A 14,348-nucleotide genomic window follows, 5' to 3' on the forward strand; every position below is an offset into this window, starting at 1 on the left:
CCTGTAATCCCTTTCATTCTTAACATTCCTGAACTGTCTCCCCTTTGCTTATCCCTTTGCCTCTTACTCACTCCTGAGATCTGTAGTGCTTCTTTCTTACCTGCTTCTGAGATTCTGACCCAATAAAATTTCCTTCAAGAAAGGAATAAATTCTACTATTCAGATTCCTAAAAAAGATCAAGTAACAGCATTAACATTCTAATTTGTTTCTAGTTGAAGGCTAAATTAGACAAACTAAATAGTCTGCTAATAATACTCAAAAATTGAATTAAGTGAAACCTTCGCTCCACAATCTTGAATCAATTTGTGAAGGCTCAGATTACCTAGCCACTCTGAAACACCTTAATGCCAGAACACCTGTGCTGAATATCTCCCGTTTGTTCTTCCAAACACATTCACCTCTCCTTTTCATCCTGCTCAGGGCTTCAGGAGACTGACCTTTCTGGATTACATTAACTGCCCTCTGACAGCTGGGCCGGGGAGGAGGGGCAGTGGGAGGCACCCCAGGAGATCGGAGAAATCATTATGGTCAAAATGTTCATACCCTGTTCCCTTCTTCCCAGGTAACCATGGGTTGACTGTGTCTTTCAAAAGCTGCAGCTCCTCAGAGGGAGCCCTTTCCTGTAACTATTGCTCTGGGTTTTATTACCTGGGCCTTCTCTTTAACACTTCAGGCCTAGACATGGCACCATTGATGGCAGTCCTGGGCAAGGCATCATCCCGTTAGCTTCTCTTAACATTACCCTGACTTTGTAAATATCCCCTTTATTAAATGCTCCTCCCTCACCGTGTTCAAGATTAAGACCTTGACTGACAGAATATCCTACCCATTTCTTCATTTTCTTTCAACTTTCCAAGGGCAACTTCCATAAGCCTTTAATTTTAAAAAAATTATGTATTTTCAAATTTTTCAACTGCAGTTTACTTTCAGTATTATTTTATATTGGTTTCAGGTGTACAGCATAGTAGTTAGACAATTATATACTTTACAAAGTGGCGCCCTTGATGTTTCACGTACCTACCTGGCACCGTACATTATTATTATAATATCGTTGATGATATTCCTATGCTGTGCTTTACATTCCGGTGACTATTCTGTAACTACCAATTTGTACTTCTTAATCTCTTTATCTTTTCACCCAGTTCCCCAGCATTCCTACACTCTGGCAACACCACTTCCATCTCTGCATATATGATCTGTTTCAATTTTGTTTGTTTATTTTTTTTCTTTAGATTGTACACATAAGAGAAATCACATGTATTTGTCTTTCTCTCACTGACTTATTTCATGAGCATAACACCCTCTAGTTCCATCTAATGCTGTCACAGATGATAATATTTCATTCCCTTTTATGACTGAGGAATATTCTACTGTATATATGTACCACAACTTTTTTATCGATTCATGTATTTATATGTATTTGAGGGTGCTTCCATATCTTGGCTATTGTAAATAACACTGTAATGAACATAGAGGTGCATTTGAATTAGTGTTTTGGATTTGTTCAGGTAAATATTCAGAAGTGGAATCGCTGTCATAAGGCATTTCATTTTTAATTTTTTGAGGACCCTATATACTGTTTTTTATAGTTCACCCTTTAATTTTTAAAAGTGAACAAATGTGTCATCAACAAGGTTACCTTTGTACTAATATCAACAGGACTTTTCTACAGGAGAAGATATAGTTAGTAAAATAAACATATGGGAAATTATTCATTATCTAGCTCCATTTTGTAATCAAAAGGCAAATTAAGTAACAATAAACTTTTTTCTGTGAGTCAGTTTCCATTACTCTGGCAAAAATATAAAAAAACAATTAGATCGCTAGTTCTGGAGAGGACAGTGAGTCTGGCACACTCAGACTTTGTTAACAGGTACAACCCTTGGAAACTATGCTAATTGATACAACTCTTGGAAAGTCAAATCGGCAATGTATTTTCAAATCATTCACTGTTCATACCTTTTGACTCAATAATTCTCCTGCTGATAGTTCATCCAAAAGGAAATAATTAATAAAAATTAAAGGGCTATATTAACATTTAAATTAATTAGATAATCATTTTATGGGTTTTTTTCAAGACAACAGATTCTTTTACTTGCACTGAAGAGCGATGCAGACACCCAGTGAGGGTGTTATCCTCTAATCTGGCGTCCTTGCCGGGGAGTAACACTACAAGCACTTACTTGTTCCATGGCTGCAGGCACAGTAGATTCTCAGAGAAAAATATGATTCTCTGTAAAATAAGTATGTGAGGTTGACTAAGGAGAGGACAATTGGCATGGAAACAGTGCCAGAACACTCAGCTTCCCTGACCAAGTTCAATATTAACACATTTCCCTGCAGTTGACACAAGCGAATGAAAATTACAGAGTTAAACCTTTATCTGCCATTAACTTCTTTTCAATATCAAAATATTTTCAGATTCTTTGCAGGAAAGTGCCTGGGACTTTTCTTTAATGAACAGAATGATGAGAGCATACATTTCAGGCCATTTATTCATTGTCTTTGTCTCCCTCTTGACTAACTGACTCCCTTGAAAGGGAACACTGTGTACATAATTGCTGGCACTGTCTTCTTTAGGAGTGCCGGGTCAAGGAAACCGTGAAAGCTAGTCATCCACACTGATGTTTCAGAAAAGGTACACCATGGACTCCCCACTGCAGATTCTCCAAATTGCCTCAGTAAGAATCAAACTGATATTACAGTTTTTATCTTGGACATTGTAGCTTCTGCATCTTATGAAGAACATTATTGGTCACCACCACCTCATCAATCAGGCGAGGGGCCTCTGCAGAAAGGACACTGTGAGTGGCCATGACATAGATCTCGTAAGCACCTCTCTTTCAGGATCTTTGCAGCTGCAGTGAAACTTTCCACATCATTAATAATGTCATCCATCATGATTACTATGCTCCTACCAATGTCTCAGACTACGGTTGTTGGTGGCTTCTCTTTGAACATCATCAATGACAACTCCAGGCTAGGATAGAAAGTAACATTTTTGACCATTGGGGCAAAGTGACGCCCATCATTCATGTCCAGCACGGCACACTGAGCTTCTCCGTGGGTCAAAGCTAAACCCAGACAGTCTCTCAGAAGATGACTGGCTTTTTTTGCAGCATTAGGAAACTTAGCTACAATGACCACATTTCTGTAACTTGGAATTTCATACTGGTTACACTGAAGCAGGAAAGGTGAGGCTCTAAGATTGTCCACGGGGCAGCTGAAAATGCTTTGAATTTCCTTTTGATGAAGATCCATAATGATAATGTGTTAAACCCACTTTCACCAACATAGGTGCTAGGATCTTGCACACCTATCTATCCCATCTATCTCATCTTGCTCTTCTGGCTGGGGGGGAAAGATGAATGATTCCAATAACATTTCTGGCACAGTCTTCAGTGTGTAAGCCATGATCAATAACTCTATCACCGCTGTATTCACATCTCTGGATATTGTCTGTATAATGAGAATATTTTGGTCATGAACAGACTCTTTTATCTCAATTCTTGTTTCTCCATTGCTCTCTTGATATAACACAGACTTCTCAATTCAGCACCAAGATGCAGTTCTGGAGGTCAGATGTTCTAAAATCAAGGTGTATTCAGGGCTGCATTCAGGAGGCTCTGGGGGAGAATCCATTTCCTTGCCTTTTCCAGTTTCTAGAGGCCACTCACATTCCTTGGCTCACGGTCCCCTCTCCCCATGTTCAAAACCAGCAGCATAGCATCTTCAAAGCTCTGTTTCACTCTGATCTTTGCTTCCATTGTCACATCTTTGCTAGATCATCATTTTAAATAAAGCAAGCAACCACATTGGAAACAACTTAAATGTCCACTGATTAAAAAATTATTGAGTAAGTAAACTGATAAATAAGCAAATTAAGTAACAATGAGAGGAATTTCTTAGGGTATAAAGTTAACTTTAAAAGCATTCAAAATTGTAATGATGCTAAATGGAGCAACTTAAATACAAAGAATTGATTTTTAAGATAATAGAAATATGGTTGATTATTTCTCTTTCTCACCTATTTTATCCATACAACTAATTTTTATAGAGTCAAGGACACTTCAGTAAGATAATAATAATATGTAATACAGTGTAACACATATACCATTATCTACCATTTTACACGGTATTACATTAGGCACTCATCTATAGCATGAAGACAATGGAATCCTCATTTTACACATGAGGAAACAGGCTCTGAGAGGTTGAGTATACTTGCTCAAGAACACAACGTAAAGAAGAAGAGCTGGGAGTCAGGCCCAAAGCCGGCAGCAACTGAATCACTTATGCATGACAGGCTTGTCTGCTGAAAGGTCTGGCTGGGAGAAGAGGACCCTGACTGAACCGATGCATGCTTCTGGATGCCTTCCTCCGGAACATTCACAATACAGTTCGTGGCTGTTCTGCTTCTCTGACCATTCCTACTGAATTCCAAGCCTGGAATATGGGTTTTCCCATGGCTTTAGTCCTGGCTTTCCTCTTCTCTACACCTCATTCCTTGGAACACTTGGCATCCCAAGTTGTAAGCACCATTTCTCCATGGGTCTAGACTCCTTCATTCTCTTGCACTGGAAAGCTGCCTTTCCAATGGCCTGGTAAACCTTCACATATGTGGCATCCCAATCAAAACATGTCCAAAGCCACCCAGGCTCCTATGTGATGCCTGGGCCTATAGTCAGGCTTGTGTGACACTCTCATGACTTTGTGACTGACTGGTATCTTCCATATGGACTGTGTGGTCTGGTTGGAGACACCCCCCGCCCCCATCCCATACATCCCACTGTTGGGGCAGCCAGGACTGTTCTCATCTTCCTAGAATGAGGGAAACTTCCTAATGCCCCGCCCACACCACTTCGCCAATAAAGACCTGTGCCCTCAGCAATGGCTCTCCATGTGCTGCTGCTGAGATGTTTGTACAAAACAAAACAAAGTGTCCAAGGCCAGAACATCCTCTTCTCTCAAAATACTGACTTGTCCCCTAACTTCAACCTCCAATAGTTATACCTTCATCATCCTCAATAGACCAGGAATCAAAGAGGTGCTTAAAACCTCTTTTATTCCTCCCTGTTCTATGCCAGCCTCACATTCAATCTCTTGCCAGGGCATGTAGAGTTTTGCTTCACTTTGTTTATTTCATCCTTCCCACTTTTTATTCCCACTGCCTATATCCAAGAACTAGTCTCACTAACTTTTAAGTGGACTATTATAATTCTCATAATTAATTTGAACTCATAAATTCCCAACACTAGCTTCTATATTACACACACACACTTCCAGGCCCAACTCACGCCTACTGAATCTAGAAGTGCAATAAAGTCTAGAAAATTTTTTTAATCCCGAGTGATTCTAATACGTAGCCAGGTTGAGGAGCCTCTGGCCTAAGGATCCCTTACCTTTAGTTTTTCCTTCAAACACCCTCTTCCCTAAATCTTGACCCAGGATATATATATTGTTTTCAGAATTATTTCTACAGCATATGGTAATATTACTCTTTTCGAAGACCTGCAATGGCTCCCCACTGCCCCTCCAGTATCTTTCACAGCGTATGAATCCTTGCTAACAGGTATTAGGAGAGGGGGAAGTCAACCTGAATGAAGTTTAACCACCTCCTTTAATGCAGAACTCAGCCTTTAATATGTAACTATAAGTGTGAGTTTTTGAGAGGGGTATAGCATGCATAGTTTTCAAATTTATCTGACCATGGAACTCTCCTTTTGCGAAACATCTTATTGTTTCACGGTTCTAATGAAGCCTTTGGGAAAAGCCATCTTCCAGGGTAAATTCCAAACTTCCGAACCTGGCCTCAAAGTACCCTACAGTCTACCTTCCCAGGCTCGTTCACACACAGGTGTCAAGCACCCCACTCCAACTGAACTATTCACTGTGGAGGGGCTTTATTAAGAAAGCCAAACAGGAGTCCACTACTCTGTATTCTTGTCATCTCAATTCATAGGCCCATTTCTGCTTACCAACATAAAATATACTTTCACATAATTTAAACTAGATCTTAGAGTGAAAGAAAAAATAAGTCTACGTTTCCCTTCTTTGCTAAAGAACAATGTCATTGATGCACATGTACACACAAGTTCACATGTACATGCACAGATGCACACATACTAAGGAAGTCTTGATCATTTGGTGCTTCCAGGTATGAAACTGACTTTTGTTCTTGATGTTACTTGTTTACTGGAGAAACGTAAACAAGTTTACGTTTGGGACCATTGGGAGAGGGGGACCTATGACATCACTGCCACCAGGAGCACCCAGATGGATCTCATCGAGTTAAACCCCCCACTACATCTCTGCAGATAAACACCATCTTGCTTTTTTTGGTCGAAGTGACCATTGAAAGAAACTCGAGGACTAAGAGAAATTTCAGAGACTTTTATTTTATTCTCTTGGTTAATCAATTCCTTGGGATATTTGAAAATTTATTTTTCTCAAATCCTAAGTGCAGTTACTTCCTGGGGCAACTGAGCCACTTTAGTTTAGAACTGGGGCTCCTTAGGTAAGCACCCCACTCTGAGGAAATTAGGCAATATGCATAAGTGATTCAGTTGCATGAAATAGAAACCTGACTCTAGTGGCTAAAAAAATACTTTATTTCTCTTGCATGAAAACTGTGGAGACAGCATTCCAGGGGTAGCCATTCGAGGGTCCTCAATACCATCAAGGACCAGATTCCTCCCCATTTTAAGCCCTGCCATGATTCACATGCAGCTTCTGCCCTCAGTATGTCCATGTTTCACTAAGAGAAAAGGAGGAAGACCAAAGATCAAAAGGCTCAGGCCAGCTTTTCATGGGGGAAAACAGCGGCTTTTCTGAAAGCCTCATTATCTAGGCTTCTATTTAAATTTCATTGGCCAGAACTGTTACATGATGATTTTCCAGAACAACAAGAGAGTCTGAGGGAATAGAGCTTTATAGCTGGCAAGCAGCCACTTGCCCCAAAATAGGTTCTGGGATAAGAACCAAGGGAGAATTGGATAATAGGTAATCAACTACAAGTGTCTGACATAATAGAAACACCAGTCTACCTGCCCTGCCCCACTAATTCATGACTTTTCACACAGCCTGAAGAGGGAAGAACTGTCTTCCTCAGCTTGCTGTTGCTGAACCTACCACAGTTTTTTAGTTGAAGCTTTTCCAAAACAGTGCAATGCGCGTTTACTATGCATTTAGTGACTTGGATTTTAAAACCTGCACGGCTTCAGACTTTACCTTCCCAGTAAGGCAGACAAAAGAAATGTTAACAACAAAAAACAGTGAAAAAGAACAACTCATTCCTTCCATAAAGGTGCAAGAGAAATAATCATTAAAGATATAATCATTTTCCAAAAAACTTTATTGCCATTTCAAGCAAGGCTTTCCAGAGCTTTCCATGGTGTCATGTGACAGCAATGCCAAGAGAACTAGCTGGCATCCTTCCCCCGTGACTCAGGCCGGGTAGCTCTTTTCAACAGCACTTGTTAATCTTGTTAAATTGTAAGTGCCTCTTGGTTTTATAAGCCAGGCTCACTTTCTCTTCCAGCCCTCCCTGACCTTGCTGTCTTCATGTGGCTTGAATGTCATCTCATGGAAGAAGTGTACAGTTAACTCTAGGACAACACCAGGCTGAAGAGTATGTGTACGGCCTGCATCACAGGGGAGAGGCACAGGGACAAGGGTCCACCCATATCAAGTGCCCTTCCAATTCATTTTAGCTCTATCTGTGACCAAACGTCTTCTAGAGATTAAATTTTAGTGACTTGGATGTTTTGCCCTAGGGTTGGTTCAGCTATGTGGAGATACATCACATATGAGAATGGAAAAATGTATTTAGTTGGTCCAGCCACTCTGGACAGAAATCTAGCAGTATCTACAAAACTATTAGATGCGCATACCCTATAATCGAGAAGTGTCACCTCTAAGTACTCAAATGCTTTGATTTTTTCACAAGAACGTGCCCGATTTTTCTGGTATGCATAGCATTCTACGAAACAGTACATTTTTTGATACTGAATCTTGGTAGAGACAAATGTCCTAGAAGTCAAGATGGCTTCCAAAGGCAGTGTCTAAGGATTGAATGTAGGTACCTCAAAGTCCTGAAACCACCCACCTTTTGAGTGCTTTCTGAGATAAAGCTCATTTTCACTGGGTCCCATGAACTACGACCAGCACTATGACCTGCGGAAAGGCAGATCAGAATTGGCAATGGGTCACTGGGGCGCCTGAAGGGTTCCAAGATACCTCCTCTCCCTTCTAGCATTGCTCCGCTCACTACTGCTCGACGGTGACCCTCCACGTTTATCCCTGCTTCTGCTTTCATAAGCCTGTCATGTTTAGGAAAAGAGTCTTTAGTAGAATCCCAGAGTTCATAAAATATTTGTTGGTCTCCCATTCCAAATACAAACCATTTACTCCAGGAAACAGCTGCGTTTCTCTGAAATCATGTTCATTTTCAAGAGGATGGCATTAAAATATTCTACTTTCCAGATACATGAATACATTCTCTTCACATTCTTCCCATTTGGTTTAGTGTAATAAGTCAGTTTGAGTATCTATTCTGAAGTCTGCATCATGAGTTCTCTTGTAATTGTAAATTAGATTCTAACATCTTCATATTTGCTTTGCTTTGTGAATTATGTAGAGTATTGTTATTCTGTGGGTTTATAGGGCAAGTTTCTAAGACGGCTTTATGTGGTATGAATATGGGCAAAGTGTGTTGAAACACCCATAAGAGAACGTGACAGAGTATGTGACAAGGGAAAGAACCTGTTAACATAAGGGTCAGTGACAGTGACATAATCCGTTCAGTAGCAAGAATGACCTTTATTCAGATCCCAAGTAGAATCCTTTAATCCCTCTAGCTCACAGGACGCATTTGGTCTGCTGGGAAGTTTACATGTCATGTTGCTGAATTTTATCCCTGCTTACTATTTTTGCAGACAGCACTTCCTACCAAGGTTTTGTTTCAGCCTTTTGGACCATGTTTTCATATACAAGTAAAGTAGTGCAGGCTTAAAACAGAATTTCTCAACTGGGCTCAAAGAGGGGATTTCACCAAACTCCAGAAAAGGAATGTGCAACCAGTGAATCCCACTGGAGCTAAAGATCTTAAAGATAATGAATGACTTCTCTTGCATGATCTCTTCTAGACAAAAATAGAATTGCAAAATGGGAAAATGTGTATTCAGAATCATCCAAGACAACACTCACCATCCTTGGCCCTGGCCGGGTACCTCAATTGGTTGGAGCATTGTCCCGTAAACCAAATTGGTCAGGGCACATGCCTGGGTTCCATGCCTTGAGCCCCAGTCAGGTGCTTAGGGAAGGCAACTTCTCAATGCTTCTCTCTCACGCCAATGTTTCTCCCTCCCTTCCTCTCTCTAAAATCAATAAACATCCTTGGGTGAGGATTAAATTTTTTAAAAAAAAACTTGCTATCCTTGGATTTCCTCCTTACCTAAGCCTGGTCTTTAGAAACAAGAAGTCTAATTTTCAAAAAAATATATAGTTCCAAAAACAGCGATGAAAAAATGCTCTGCTCTCACTGGGTTCCCTCTTTCCTCCCCACCTCTGTCCAAGTCCACACGTTTCCCTTTGAGGAAAAGCCCAGACCCCTGTCCCTCAACTCCTTTGATGCCCCCCTGGACCATCACAGTGTTGTACTACCTTAGAGACCCTCTGAAGAGTGCCCAGGGCCCACCCTGCTCACACCTGCTGAACCCTCTTCTCCTTCCTTTACCCTTTTCCTAAGGTGCCACCTGCTTTGCCCTCAGGCCCTTTTATCTAATATCTCACTCTTGTGCCTTGCAGAGCACAAAACTGGCTGGCCTTTCCCTGCATTTTAGTCTTTCTTCCACCTACTCACTCCTTCCACCTACTCACTCCTTTCTTCCACCTACTCACTCCTTCCCTAAACTCCAAAGGGACCTTTCCTTCTTCCTATGCAGGAATTCAAGCCCAGTCATTGCCCCTCGGCATCTAGTCCTGATTCTTAAATTTTTACAAGCAGGGTTGATATTTGAAGGCAGTAAGTAGACAGCCCCAAATGATCACCTTTTGGTATTATTCTTAATAAATGCACCAATACAAAGTGAGGCCTACACACACACTTGTACATACCACTTTTGTAAGAACTAAATAAAAAACTAAAACACTAATGCAAAAGCACTTTACAGTGTCAAAGTGCAATACCAATATTGTTTTGTTATTATTATCAGGCTATTCTCAACTCTCTCTATGAAGTAATAGCTAACGCAGCAAAGCTGGCTAGTTAAGAGCTCTGGTTCTGGAACCACACTGCCTGGGTCAAATCTCAGTTCTAATACCTGACTGAGGACTGGCAATTACCCAATTTCTCCATGCACAGTTTTCCTGTCTGTTAAATGGGACCTAGAAAAGGACCAACCTCATAAGGTTGTCACGAGAGTTAAATGCGTTAGTATTTGAGTAGACACAGAGATGTGCTGCGCAGCTGCAGGGAAGATGGTCAGCAGACAAACTCCAGCTCTGGGCAACTCCAGTCTGTCTCAGCTGCAGAGAGCTGCTCGGCCCGAGGAGGCCATGCCCTTCCTGGGGATGCCTATGATTGGTGACGGAGCAACGTGGGTGTATAAAGGTGGGCCACCCCAGTCTGATGCAGACACCCTGCCAAGCAGCCCTTGTCCCCAGCTTCCTGCCAGGTTGGCAGAGAGGTTTTGCTGAGCCAGTATTGCAACTTTTCCCTGCTTTCTCTCCCTTCTCTTCAAAGGCATTGTTAGTCCCTAATAAACATCCCAAACTCTGTCTCAACTACTGCTTCCGGGGAACTTAACCTGAGAAGGCATTGTCAAGTATTCAGAGAAGTACCTGGAGCATAATGAACACTATGTAAGTGCTTGTTAAGTAAGATTAAAGAAGAAATCTGGAGAGACAACCCCTTCATTGCTCATCCCTCTTAATGTTCAATATCAGGTTACTTCAAAGAGCCTCAGAGTCTATTAATCAGGACGGGGAAACAATAATACCACTAATACAGCTATTGTATTGCTATACTTGTGTTTTGGGCTTTTCCCCCCCACCTTTATCTTTTCTGTGCTCATCTTACCAATTCAATTTTCACCACTTACAAGAGTATTTTCTAACATTTTAAATTTAGGTTCAACCACTTTGACTGTTGCCTAACATGAACTTACACATAACCCCTATGGCATCTACAACCCAGACTTCTCAGTCATCACATGTCAACCCAGGGAGGGCTGACTATTCTCAGGCTGAGTAAAGGAGGGCCACAAGGGGACTCCTCAACAGCTCTTCCTCTACAGATCTGTGGCTGTGCATTATTCACCAGTTCATTCATTTAGTCAGTGTGTCTTCGCTTCTCACAGCTGTGAAGAAGAAAGGCCAGCTCCTCCTCTCAAGGCTCTTACCCACTGGTGTGGAAAGGCCACACCAGGTAATAGAGAACAATTTAAAATGGGGTAAATACTGTGGAGAAGATGACTTCGCAGTAAAGAGCCCAGGCTAGGGGCCTACATTAAAAAAGGCCTTTCGCGAGACGTGATATTTGAGTTAAGAATTTAAGGATGAAAAACTAGAGAAGTGCCCGGGGAACCATGTTCCAGGCAGGAGGCACAGCAAATGAAATGAGTGTGCTCGGCTGTTGGAAGAACACCAGAGCGGCCAGTCTCAGCTGACGAGCAGTCAGCCGGGGAGGCTGTGGCGCCCAGGTGAAGTTGGACAGACAGGGCCAGATCCTGCAGGGCTTTAAAAGCCATGAAGAGAAATCAGGGTTTCATCCTAAATACAATGAGAACCACAAAATGGTTTTAAGGAGGGCTGACATCACACAATTTGTGTTTTTTAAAGATCACACTGACTAAACACAAGCTCCACACTGAAGGGGACTGAATGACAATTTACTAAAAGATGCGGACACTCACAAACTTCTGGGTGATATTCTATGTTAACATTGCATAAAAATTTCTAAGGGCTTTTGGGTCAACCTCTGGATGTTTTTTTATGAGTGGTTATCAGGGCACTAAGGATAAACATCAACAAAACTATCACCAGACCTGAAAAAAAACCTTTTGCCCATAGTTAGAAATTCTACCCATCTTCTCTCCTTAGTTGCGACTTCTCTAAAGTAATTGTCAGCTGTATCACTTTGGCCTGAAATGGGATGGTACTCGCTCTTCGGTCTGTCCTGGCTGTGGCATTAAGCCTGTCGATGGTGACTAAAAAGAAAAGGGTGAATACTGGCCTGGTTAAAGACAAAAACTCCTGCCAAAGTAGGTAAAAGGGGCTTGTTTGTTTTTAATTTTCTCTCTTGGGTTGAGAACTGATTCACCGAACATAAGTATGGGGGAGAGTCCAGAGCTAATGGAAGGGTAGGGAGGAGGCTGAAGAGACAGAAGTGAAGCGGGCCAACCTGTCCAGGAGAAATGCTGGGATTACTGGGGAAAATGAGTTATTTGGGATCGTTAAGTGTCTTGCAACTGATGTACAGGCCAGGAGTCCAGCCATGTGTGGGAAGACTCCAAACTGGTGTCGAAGACAGCAACTATTAGCAGAGAAAGGTGTAAAGGATAGATATTAAATCTCTGCTTCGGTCGTCTAAAAAAAAAAAGACGTGTTTCCTCTCTTGTCTTGATGGAGCCTTCCCTCACACTCACTCAATGGAATCAAAAACCAGCACAGGCAGCTACTTTGCTTCCTCTCCCCAAGTTACATTTGTTTATTCCTGGTAATTAAAATGAGGATTGCCTTTCCCTCCCTCCCCACTCTTCCCCGCTTTCTCTCTCTCTCTCTCTTTCTCTCTCTCTCTCTCTCTCTCTCACACACACACACACACACACACACACACACACGGCAATCTGGAGAAGTCACGCCCAACCAAACCCTCCTGAGTTTACAGAATGCCAGCTAATCCATAGGTTTGGAAGCAACGCCGAGCCAACAAGACCAAAGTCGTGAATGAATGAAATGTAATAACTTTAATTAATATAGACTGCTCTTTGAACTTCTCCTGCAATTTAAAACATTTAACTCTTCACTTAATCTTCTCTATGAGATAAATCAATCACTGGAACAATTCACGTCTAAAATCAACACATATCAGATAAACTAAATTTAGATAGAAGATGTTATCTGATTGGAGGTGGACTAGAACCAGCCTCTGAATTCAGAACATTTGATTTCTATTTTCTGGGCTATGTTGCCTGTTGGTGGGGGAGCTCTGGACCCATTCATTCTGAGTGCTGTTAGATGGAAGAGTTAATGGACAGGGAGGGATATATAATATGAGATAATCCTTAAAAACTCATGTCTAAAAGGAGGGCAAATACTTTAAGTTCGAGTGTGTGTATGGTTTGTTGTTGTTGTTGTTTTTAAAGAAAGTAAAATAAAGTCTGTTTTCTCTATCAGTTTGGTTCATCAAATTTGGGTGCCAAGTTTAAATCCAGGTCTCTCAGGCTAGTGATTTGTGCAGAAGCCGTGTGGTGCTCATCCCGACTTTGTGTTCTCCTTTCAAGTCGCCCAAATGTGATTCCTCTAAAAGTCAAATTGGCACCTTGGCTGCATGCCTCCTGAGTTTTCTTCCGCATTAGTCAGAATTTCCACCTGACTCTTAGATCCAATCTTGGTCTCCTTCTACCCAGCAAGTTTTCCTAAAACTACGAAACTAAGAAACCCTTCATGCCACTTAACAACGAGAAGATAAAATCACAGGGGCAATAAAAAGGAGAACTAAAAAGCAGCAGATGAAAACAGAAACACCATGGACAATGAGAAAAATGAAACTGGGCCTGGGGCACTGCCATCCAGACCTGTTGCATTCCTCACTGGCAAAGGACGGGTGGAAGAACAGACCCGCCTCTTGGAATCGCCAAAGGTGAGGCTGGAGAGAAGCGCAGAAGAAATACATCTTGGCTCTCAGTAGACACACAAAGCCCTGCTGGAAAGAATCTTAAAATATCTTTCATTCATGCCACCAGTTCTGAAAGCTGGAAGCAGTGTCCTTTCTGTTACCCTGAGCGGAGTAGAACGCTCTCCGCTTCCCGTCATCGAGGGTTCTCATTACCTTTCACAGGAGTGAGCTTTCTCCGGAGGGGGTGCACTTCGTGGATGTCTCAGACACGCTAATGGGCCCACAGTGACATCCCTGGGGCAGGAAGCAGCGCATGCCTTTGAAACCTTGAACTCCTCCTGGGAGGAGGCTCATTATTCTTCAGCGCGGAGGTTTGCTGAAATCAATCCTTCCTGCGCTAAGTAATTAAAACACAAGCAGGAGGCTGGTTCTAGTTTCCTCATAAATAAACCGAAAATAATGAAATGTTAGGAGCTGGCATTGACTGCCAAGTTTTATGGTTGTCCC

The 14,348-nt window shown here is 41.8% G+C and overlaps 1 pseudogene; it reads right to left on the reverse strand.

Annotated features, from left to right (window-relative positions):
- Positions 1–2,609: 2,609 nt before the first annotated feature.
- LOC118988905 (phosphoribosyl pyrophosphate synthase-associated protein 1-like) lies at positions 2,610–3,553 on the reverse strand (annotated as a pseudogene).
- Positions 3,554–14,348: the final 10,795 nt, after the last annotated feature.

The sequence above is a fragment of the Sturnira hondurensis genome, unplaced genomic scaffold, assembly GCF_014824575.4.
Source record: "Sturnira hondurensis isolate 20B ecotype Veracruz unplaced genomic scaffold, ASM1482457v3 Scaffold0006413, whole genome shotgun sequence".
NCBI lineage: Eukaryota > Metazoa > Chordata > Mammalia > Chiroptera > Phyllostomidae > Sturnira > Sturnira hondurensis.